The sequence below is a fragment of the Lycium barbarum genome, chromosome 4 (genome assembly GCF_019175385.1).
Source record: "Lycium barbarum isolate Lr01 chromosome 4, ASM1917538v2, whole genome shotgun sequence".
NCBI lineage: Eukaryota > Viridiplantae > Streptophyta > Magnoliopsida > Solanales > Solanaceae > Lycium > Lycium barbarum.
In genome coordinates, this window is record NC_083340.1 from 117,297,327 (window position 1) to 117,308,267 (window position 10,941).

Sequence of the window (10,941 nt, forward strand, 5' to 3'; positions counted from 1 at the left end):
CGGTGTTGATGAATTACGATGGGGAGAACTATGAAGAATTTGAGGAAATGGTTAATGCATTAGTGGGATTGGGGTCATACAACTACAACCCCAAGAAACTTGATCATGGTTTACAAAACCGAACCACTTCTTCTGCAAAATCCTCCATTATTGAGCCACCAACCTTAGAGCTCAAACCTCTCCCTTCTCATTTGAGATACGAGTTTTTAGGACCAAACAACACTTTGCCCGTCATATTATCTGCCCTTTTGACGGAATCACAAGTTGGGAGATTGATGGTTATTTTAAGAAGGTATAAAAAAGCTATTGGGTGGTTTATTGCGGATATCCAAGGGATTTCTATAGGCATTTGCACTCATAAGATCCAACTTGATGAAGATTGTTTTCCTAGTGTCGAGCATCAAAGGAGATTGAATCCTCCTATGCGAGAAGTTGTGAAAAAGGAAATGATCAAATTGTTAGATGCCGGTATTGTGTACCCAATTGCGGATAGCCCATGGGTGAGTCCGGTTCAATGCGTTCCCAATAAAGGTGGATTATCGTAGTGCTAAATGAGAAGAATAAGTTAATCCCTGCGGTTACCGATGGGAGGGTTTGCATGGATTACCTCAAGTTAAATAGTTGGACAAAAAGGGGCCATTTCCTGATGTCGTTCATGGACCAAATGCTCGATAAACTTGTGGGTAAATACTTCTATTTCTTTCTAGATGGATACTCGGGGTACAATCAAATCACTATTGCACTCGAGGATCAAGAGAAGATGACATTCACATGCCCATATGGTACCTTTGCCTTCAAAAGAATGCCTTTTGATCTTTGTAATGCTCCTGCCACTTTCCAACGGTGCATGATGTCCGTATTCTCTGATATGGTAGAGGAATCCATTGAAATCTTCATGGATGACGTTTCCATAGTTGGGGACTCATTTGATCTTCGTTTGGATAATTTGGCTCACATTTTGAAACATTGTCAAGAGACGAGGTTGGTGCTAAATTGGGAGAAATGCCATTTTATGGTAAAGGAAGGCATTGTCTTGGGTCACAAAATTTCAAAAAAGTGTATAGAGGTTGATCAAGAAAAAGTTGAAGTCATTATCAAGCTCCCTCCTCCTATTTCCGTTAAAGGTGTTAGAAGTTTCCTTAGCCACGCCGGATTTTATAGGAGGTTCATCAAAGATTTCTCAAAGTTGTCTCATCCTCTATGCATGTTTTTGGAGAAATAAGTCAAATTTGTTTTTGATGACATCCTTAAAGCTTTTGAGTGTTTGAAAGAAAAACTCACTTTGACACCCATTATTGTTGCTCGGGATTGGTCGAAACCTTTTGAGCTCATGTGCAATGCAAGTGGGTTTTCTATGGGGGTTGTTCTAGGCCAAAGGTGTGATAACATTTTCCATCCCATTTATTATGCGAGCAAGACTCTCAATGGGCTCAAATGAACTATACCATTATCGAACAAGAGTTGCATGCAATTGTGTATGCCTTTAAGAAGTTTCGAGCCTACTTGTTGGGAACTTGATAGTTCCACGTGCATTTGTGTTTTGATGATTGTCAAACTATTTTAGAACTAGATAATAGACCTGGTCTGTAAGCTAATCTCTGTGCACCTTGCATTATCGACAGAGACAGCTGTAAAGTCGAGCCACTTGTTGCACACAAGTACAGATATGATTTAGCCCATGCTTTAGGTAAAATTTGAAGAGCGGTATCTTTTCACTCCACATGCTCCCACTATATATACAACATTATGAAAACATACTTGGCAAACTTGAGAACTAAATCTAAATTTTGCAAAGCTCCCGACACAAGTTCTCAAGATCTCTCAATAACAAAGTTACTTCCAAGCTAAAGAATTAGATCCTGATATGAGTTTAGTCTATGTTCTTTAGCTTGTTGTAAATCTTTTTTCATTTATGCTTAAACTAAAAATCTACTCTTCTTGTTTAGAAGTTGTTTGTAGGCACCTAAAAGTCTCAAAGTGTACTTGCTGGAAATATGTTTTCATAAGCTTTTGAGTGGTACACTAGGCTAGAGTTAGTCTAGGTGTATTAGTGGTCCTTGGATAGAGTTAGTCAAGTGGAGGTGCTTGCAATCAGAGCATTGCAATGGTGGAGGGACTACGGGGGTTAGTTCCTAGGTTACATAAGCATTATTGTAAGGGTGAGGGATTATGGGAGTTAATTCCTAGCTTGCGATAGAGTTATAACTTGAAGTTGTTCATGTAGTGGAGTTGAAATCCTACTGGGGTAGGTTGTGGTTTTTAATCCCTTGAGCAAGGAGTTTTCTATGGTAACATCCAGTGTCTTTTAACTACTACACTACATAAGGGAACTGGTACACAACCAGGTCCCTCATATACTGTTTGGTGGACGCAAAGCCTGCAACAATTGGTATTAGAGCCAGTGTTTTCTAAAAATTTAACATCCAGAAAGGATCTATAAAATGGCAGCGTCACCAAATATGGAAGGAGGACAGTCTTTCACCAGGCCGCCAAGATTTTATGGACAATACTATAGGTGGCGGAAGACTAGGATGGAAAATTTCATCATGGATGAAGACTTAAGTGATGATGAATCTGAGCTAGCATATCTCACACGAAGATCTATTGAACTGATCCAAAAAAGTGGTGGGATCCCGAAGGCAGGAAGCTCCAGTAGAAACTTCAGAGGAAATGAATATCTCTGCCATAGGTGTGGTAGACCTAATCACTTAGATAAAAAGTACTCTCTGAGTAAACATGACTGTTATGACAGAACTGCAAGGAGAAACCAGCTCCTTTACAAATGGCTCAGAAGAAAGGAAGCTCCTGATGAAACAGTGAAGCAGGCACTTGCAGCATTAAGGGACTTCTCTAGTGAGCCTGAAGATGAGGAAAACATAGGGGATACATCCGTGGTGTTCATTGAAAATGAAGTCTCCAAGTATAATTCTATCCTTGCCCTCATTTCAAAGTCAGATTCAGACGAAAGTGATAAAGTGGAAGAGGTAAATTTCTTAGAGGTTAAAGAAAAAACTGAAAGCCTACTCTCTAAATAAACCCCTGTCACTATCAGGTGTGTTAATTGATGTCTATCATGCCTTTATTGCTGAAAAGGATGCACTAACTTTTGAAATTAGAAATTCCTAACTAGAAAGAGATAATCTATTGGTGTCGATTAGAGAGATGAAAGAGCAGGTTGATGAGACAAATCAGCTGAATATTATCCTGGATGGTCAAATAAAAGGGGATATAGGAGCTTCTCTTAAACGGAAAGGTAAAGCTAGTAAAATTTACTTAGAGCTTGAAGATGAGATCAAAAAGGCAAAGCCGAGTCTCATTACTGAAGTCGAGAGGAGCAAGCAATTGAAGAAAGACTTGAATAGAATTAAGCTTCATCTTGATAAAACTCTCAAGTGGACCTGGCCCTGTGACGTAATTACCTCCATGTATAAGAGTAAAGGAAGCGGTAGGGAAGGAATTGGTTACAAGAAGACACCTTACAATCCCCACAGCAAGGATGTCTCAACCACTGAGAATTGGATTTTCACTCATTGCGGGCAAGCAAGTCACTACAAGGAGTCTTGCAAAGCAAGAATTGAATATTTTCAGAGGAACAGAGATTTCATCAGAAGGAAAGCAAGTTTGGGCACAAAAGGAACTAGTTCTCAAAATAAAGGACCTCAAAAGAAGAAAGGGAATGTGCTGCCTGTTTGGGCGAAGAGGAACTTGATCCATCCCTTTTCTAACTATAAGGGACCCAAGCTAGTTTGGATTCCGAAGACCAAACACTGACATCATGTGTAGGTTGAGGAGAGAGAAGAGAAAAGTAGATGTGACATAAGAAGAGGTATGCACACACGGGAGGTGCAGGACAGTCTATGAACAAAGTACGAAACTGCTGCTCAGCCTAGTCAAAACTATCCAGAGACTCGGTCTTTCAGCGACTCAGGTTAGTAGTTCTTTCAGTACCTCCATATGTTCTGAACTATTTAATTTCCAAGTCGGTCAAGCGTCTTTTAATTCAAATTTCAAACCATAAGTCTTCCAATCGACACTACACTTTTGACCCAATTTGTCTCGTCTCTCACATGTGTCCTAAAATGTCATGGCGAACATCTTAAATGCATCTCTCTAGTCCTTCTATCTTTTCACTTACCAAAATTGTCAGACCGTTGAACTTCTCATTCTTTCTTTTGTCCTATACAAGGCCGTCTGGACCAACTCCTATTTCATCACTCTTACCGAGTACAAATATCTCAAAACCCTCCTTCAAGCCAAATCTAAATCAACACCCAATCATCATCCTAAGAGCATTCAATCTCCTTTAACCAAAGCATGTCTATATCTCTATCTGATGTCTTCGAACTAAGAGGACCCTTGAATCTTGAGGAAAGATCGTCAGACTCCTCTTCAAAACAATCGGACGAAACAAGCAGAGAGATTGAAATGAGAAGAGGTAACATCGACATCTCTGAAGGACAACAAGTCAGAAATGTTAACAGGAAAGAAATGGCTGCAGATGTCGTGCCTATCTCTTACCCTGAGAACAAAACTTGGTGTCCCATCTGCGCTAAAGCACCTGTTGCCTCAGCAAAAAACTCAGGAGAAAATGTTGACTCCGATGATAATATCATACTTCACTCAATGCGCAATTATATCTCTGGGGGAATGAAGGAAACAAGAAAAGGAAATGACAAGAGGATAGGAGAACACAGGAGAAGAAAAACGTAATACTCAATCTGCCTCACAAAAGAAACGGAGGCTAGGTGTCGTTGAGAGACGTGAAATTGAACTAAGAAAGAAACATCTCCAAACGCAGAAGATTCTCTTTGGGATGATGATTGATTTAAACCTACAAGAAGAGACAGGGATGAAAGAACTGTGAGAGATGGTGGAATTTCAAAATTGAACTTATCTTCTTACTCCGCCTGCTCCTTGTGTGTATGAATATGAAGTAATAGAACTGGATACGAATCTACTTCATCTTGATGACAGAGCTCTGGCCTTAACAGTGAATATGATATACTTTATGCTGACTGAAGCAGTACTTGCCAAAATATTAGGAGTATGAACCAAAGGGCTAAGGGATATGAGTAAAAGGGCTTCCACTTCCTTAAAAAATATGATTGTTAAGAAAGACAGGTCAGTCCGTCCAAGAAAACTTCTCAAACAGGATCTCGAGCCCACTGTTAACTGGTTTTTGAGTTTGTGGACAAGGTTCTCATACCAAGAAGTGGAAGGGATGGCAGTGTCACTTCAGAACATATGGTACTCATGGAATCTTTGTCAACTCTTGAACCGATCAATCTACCATCAATCATGATCAATCACATGATCAATGCACTGAGCACTAGTGAAAATGATCCTAGTCTTCCTTATGGATTTTTCCTGACAAAGGTCTTTAGGCTTTAATGTGCGAACTGGCACAGCCACTTTGGGAACAGAAGAAAATGTGATCTCCATGGCTACTCTGAAAGATTGTGAGTGTGTGTGTTCCTAAAGGAGCAGGATCCACCATCTATGTTCTCACCAAAGCCCTGAAGGCAGCACATGCAAAAATCAAGCAGATGAAAGGTGAGAATGCTTTTCTGAGGGATCATTTGAAGATCAAAGTGGAAGATCTCAGGATCCAGATGCTCCAAGATTAGGGCACTCATATTGAGAAAATTGACAATTTTCTTCAAGCCTTGGATCACCCCCAGTAATCATCTCCTAGCATGTTCCTTTGGTCTCTGCTCCCTTCCCTTGTCCTCATTTGGCTGATGTCTTAACCCCCATGCTCTCTATCCTTCTTGTCTGACTAGCACATTAGTAGTTTACTTTGATATATACTTGTGCTGTTTGAACTACTTCCTATTCTTGGGCTTTTAAATTTTTATGCACTTTTTCTTTGCTTGCTCATTTTGATTCTACTTGTGATATTCTCTACTTATACCTCTTACTGGCTGCACTATGTTTTTTTTTATGAGGACAAAAAGGGGAAGAATGAGAATATTTGTGATGGGATCATTGTGTTATGAGGAAGCGTACAGTGGATGTGACAATGGATGTGCTCGAAGACATGCTGCTGAACTAAGGAGGAAGACATGTTGTGTTATGAGAAAGAGTACAGTGGATGCTGTAGAAATATGTTGCGTTGTTGCTAACACATGTTGCACTGCATTATGATGCTAACATGTTGCACTGCATTATGATGCTAACATGTTGCATGTGCCTTAACAATGATGGTCTGCTTCGCAGGGGGAACAAGTGGGAAGCTGGTTTTCAGGGGGAACATAGTTTATGAGTTTGTCTTCATCAAAAAAGGGAAAATTGATAGTTCCAAGTGCATTTGTGTTTTGATGATTGTCAAACTGTTTTAGAACCAAATAAGAGACCTGGTCTGTGATCTGCTCTCTGTGCACCTTGCATTGTCGGCAGAGACAACTGTAAAGCCGCACCACTTGCCGCACACAAGTACAGCTGTGAATTGGCCCATGCTTTAGGTTAAAATTAAAGAGTGGTCTCTTTTCACCCCACATACTCCCACTATATATACAACATGATGGCAACATACTTGGCAGACTTGAGAACCAAATCTAAATTATGCAAAGTTGCCGACATAAGTTCTCAAGATCTCTCAATAACAAAGTTAGTTTCAAGCTGAAGAACCAGATCCTGATATGAGTTTAGTCTATGTTCTTTAGCTCGTTGTAAGTCTTTTTTCATTTATGCTTAAACTGAAAACCTACTCTTCTTGTTTAGAAGTTGTTTGTAGGTATCTAAAAGTCTCAAAGTGTACTTGCTGGAAGTGTGTTTCCATAAGCTTTTGAGTGGTGCACTAGGCCAGAGTTAGTCTAGGTGTATTAGTGGTCCTGGACTAGAGATAGTCAAGTGGAGGTGTTTGCAATCAGAGCATTATAAGGGTGGAGGGACTATGGGGGTTAGTTCCTAGGTTACATAAGCATTATTGTAAGGGTGAGGGATTATGGGAGCTAATTCCTAACTTACGATAGAGTTGTAACCTGAAGTTGATCGTGTAATGAAGTGGAAATCTTATAGGGGTAGGTCGTGATTTTTAATCTCTTAAGCAAGTTATTTTCCACGGTAACATCTAGTGTCCTTTACATACTGCACTGCATAAGGGAACTAGTACATAACCAGTTCCCTCGTATACTGTTTGGTGGACACATAGCCTGCAACAGAACTTATGTGATTGTTTACACTGATCATGCGGCACTTCGTTATCTCATGGCTAAGAAAGATAGAAAGCCTAGGTTGATACGTTGGGTCCTACTCTTTCAAGAGTTTGATTTTGAAGTGAAGGATCGAAAGGGGTGTGAAAATCAAGTGGCAGATCATCTGTCATGACTTGAAGATGGCACCAAACCACATGATTGGCTGGAAATTAATGAATCTTTCCCGGATGAACAAGTGATGATGGGGTCCCATGATATGATTCCTTGGTATGCTGATTTTGCTAACTACCATGCAAGTGTTTCATAAAAAGAAGAAATTCTTGAGTGATGCCCGAAAGTTTTATTGGGATGAGCCCTATCTATTCCGGATGTGCGCCGCCAACATGATAAGGAGGTGTGTATCCGAGGTTGAAATATTGCCTATAATTGAAGCTTGTCACTCTTCTCCCATGGGTGGTCATCATAGTAGCCAACGGACCGCAACCAAGATCCTTCAAGTGGCTATTATTGGCCAACAATCTATCAAGATGCCTTTGATTTTTTGAAAGCTTGTGACCAATGCCAAAGGCATGGGGGCATCTCAAGGAAGCATGAACTCCCGTTGACGCCCATTCTTGAAGTTGAGTTGTTTGATGTGTGGGGCATTGATTTATTGGGCCCATTTGTGACCAATGCCAAAGTCATTGCAATAAATATATCCTTGTGGCGGCCGACTATGTGCCTAAGTGAGTGGAGGCCATTGCGCTTCCGAACAATGAAGGGAGAAGTGTGACCGGATTCTTGAAGAAGTACATATTCTTAAGGTTTGGTACTCCGAGAGCAATCATAAGCGTTGGGGGATCTCACTTTTGCAACTGGTTAGTTAAGCATAAGGTGGCCACGCCTTACCGTCCTCAAACTAGCGGGCAAGTGGAAGTCTCAAATAGGGAGATCAAGAGTATCCTCTCCAAAACCATCAATGTCTCTAGAATCGATTGGTCAAGGAAATTGGATGATGCTCGATAGGCATACCGTACCATATTTAAAACCCCTATTAGCATGTCACCGTACCAATTGGTGTTTGGAAAAGCTTGTCTTTTCCCGGTGGAGCTCGAACATAAGGCATTATGGGCGTTGAATAAATTGAACTTTGATTGGAATGAAGCCTCTAACTTGAGGGTAGAACAAGTGGATGGGCTGGATGAATTCCAACTTAGAGTCTATGAGAGATCTTTTCTTTACAAAGCGCGCATGAAGCATTTCCATGATAAAAAGATCCTCAAGAGAGAGTTCAGCCCAGGGGACCAAGTATTGTTGTTCAACTCAAGACTCCGGTTGTTTCCCGAAATTTGAAGTCTAAGTGGTTGGGTCCTTTTGAGGTGGTTCAAGTGTTCCCACATGGTGCTATTGAAATTGCATGTCCAAGTGGCAATCAGATGCCAAATGAAGAAAATATGATTGAGGTGATCTACCTTGATTGATCGTGCTATAGGATAACACCGTCATGCCGCGATGTTAAATTAAACACTTCTTGGGAGGCAACCCAAGCTTTTATTTCTCGCATTTTTTTCTTAACGTTTGTTTGAGTATATAGGATGCAAAGTTACAGGGAAATGAAATTGAAGCACCTAAGAATTAGACTTTTGGGGAAATTGAAAAATCAGTGATTTCAGCAAAAGTGCAGAAGTTGCGACCAAAATACGACACCACATCCTTGGATGCGGTGTAGTTTGCGGCTACAACTTCTGCCCAGTGATTGCCCAGTGAATAATGAAAAAGTACTGAGAATGCAATCACTTTGCATCGCCACATCTCACACATGCGGTCGCATCTGTGTTCGCATCTCTCAGTCAATGCCACGTCAGGTAAGAGCAACTGGCGGAGGGAATGCGGGGTCGCAAACTCCAATGCGACCGCATTCTCATCACAAGTTGTACAAGTATAAATGGAACTTTGGAGTTCAATATTTCACTTTTCCCCCTCTAAGGCCACGACCGGTTCACTTCCTCGCTTCCTCAAATCGACGGTTTCAAGCGATAATCTCCCTCAACCGACCTTTAAAGAGCACAAGCCTCTTCCCAATCTCGCAATTTGTTCTCCAATTGGCTAGCAAGCAACTCTAGTTCACACACAACTTCACACCTATAATTCTTAAGGTATGTTGCACTGCTCATCTCTTATAATGATTAATATCATGTGGATATGAGACTATTGAGAATGTATAGCATAATTTTAAGACATTGTTGGTGTTGTTAACCTTAGCATTGCTTCTTATGCTTATAACTTTGTGTGTATGTGGGATTGTGATGTTTTCATTCTAAATTTTTCGATTAGGGGTTTGTTAGTAGTTGATGGTTGCTTCCACTCATGTTGGGGGGAAGATTAAGGGGTTTAGATTCTTGAAATTGAACTAGGATGTGTATAGCTTGAATTTTGTGGATGGCGATCAAGATGCGATCGTATTCTGTGAATGCAGAGTCGCATCTCTTGCACACGTTGGGTGGTAAAGGGGCTGAAACCCTTAAGTATGTGATCGAGATGCGTCACCGCATCTTCCAGATGCGGTCACATCTTGGTCTGCATACTCCAGCTCTCAAAATGGCAGTGAAGAGTGCAAAATGAGAGAAAATGTGGTGAGTTTGCGAGGCCGCATGAGGCCGTATCTTCCAGATGTGACACCGCATACTTCTTATGCAGTCGTAAACTCTCAAATTTTCTTTTGCTATTTCCTTGTTTCTTTTGCATCATTTATAGTTTCTTGCTTTCCTTTTACACCCAAAACAACAAAAATAGTTATTTGATTTCCTTTAACCAAAAACAACAAAAAGATTTTGCTTTTTCCTTGTTCTTATTTTGGCTTAATGGGTGTTGAATGTACAGAATGACTCGTGGCAATCGATTGCTCAGAAAAACCTATCCAACCTTAGCAGCAAGTCCGAGAAGAAAAAGAGGCGACCCTCTGAGGCCCCAATACAAGAAGAATCCCCTCAAGTTAAGGGTTCATCCACTAGGCCTATCAAGTCTCAATCAACTACCCAAGCCTCTGGCACTTACCCAAACCTCGGGAACTTCTTCTACGGCTGCTCAAATTTTAAAAGAACAATTAGAAGTGCAAATAAGATATGAAAAGGGCCTCCGGTTCCAAGACAAGGGGGTGAAGGAGCGTTATGACAACAAACGTACCTTCAACCTTGAGAAGCAAATCAGTTTGAGGGGGGTCCAAGAATCTTTCCCCCGCATTATTGTGCAACTTGAAAGAAAGAATTGGATGGTATTCATAGAGTCACCCGGGGTATTTGTGCCGCAAATAGCTTGAGAGTTTTATGCTAGCCTTGGGGTGACTATAGGAAGAGGAAGAAATATGTGACGGGGTGTATGGTTCGAGGGACGATCGTGCCCCTATTCCATGAGGGAATAAACTTAGAATACTTCGGGACCAAGGGCACACCTCATCGGGAATATGAAGACAAGATTCAAAAGGGCGTGATTGAGGGTCAGAGAGCTTGGTTGGCAGAGGTTATTGCAGCTACGGGTGTTGCTCCTCTGTGGATCCATCCGAAGACTAACATCTTGAAGGCTAGTCTCAACATTGAGGCTAAATTTTGGTTATCATTTGTTAGCAGTAGATTTTGGCTATCACAGAATGAGACTTTGTTGGGTCTTCCCAAAGCTGTATTGATTACTTACATCATGGCAGGGGTGTATCTGAATGTGGGTCAGATCATGTACTATCAGATCATTGACAAAGCTTGGCAGACTATGCGGTCCATTATATTCCCTTGCCTGATTACAACCTTATGTCATA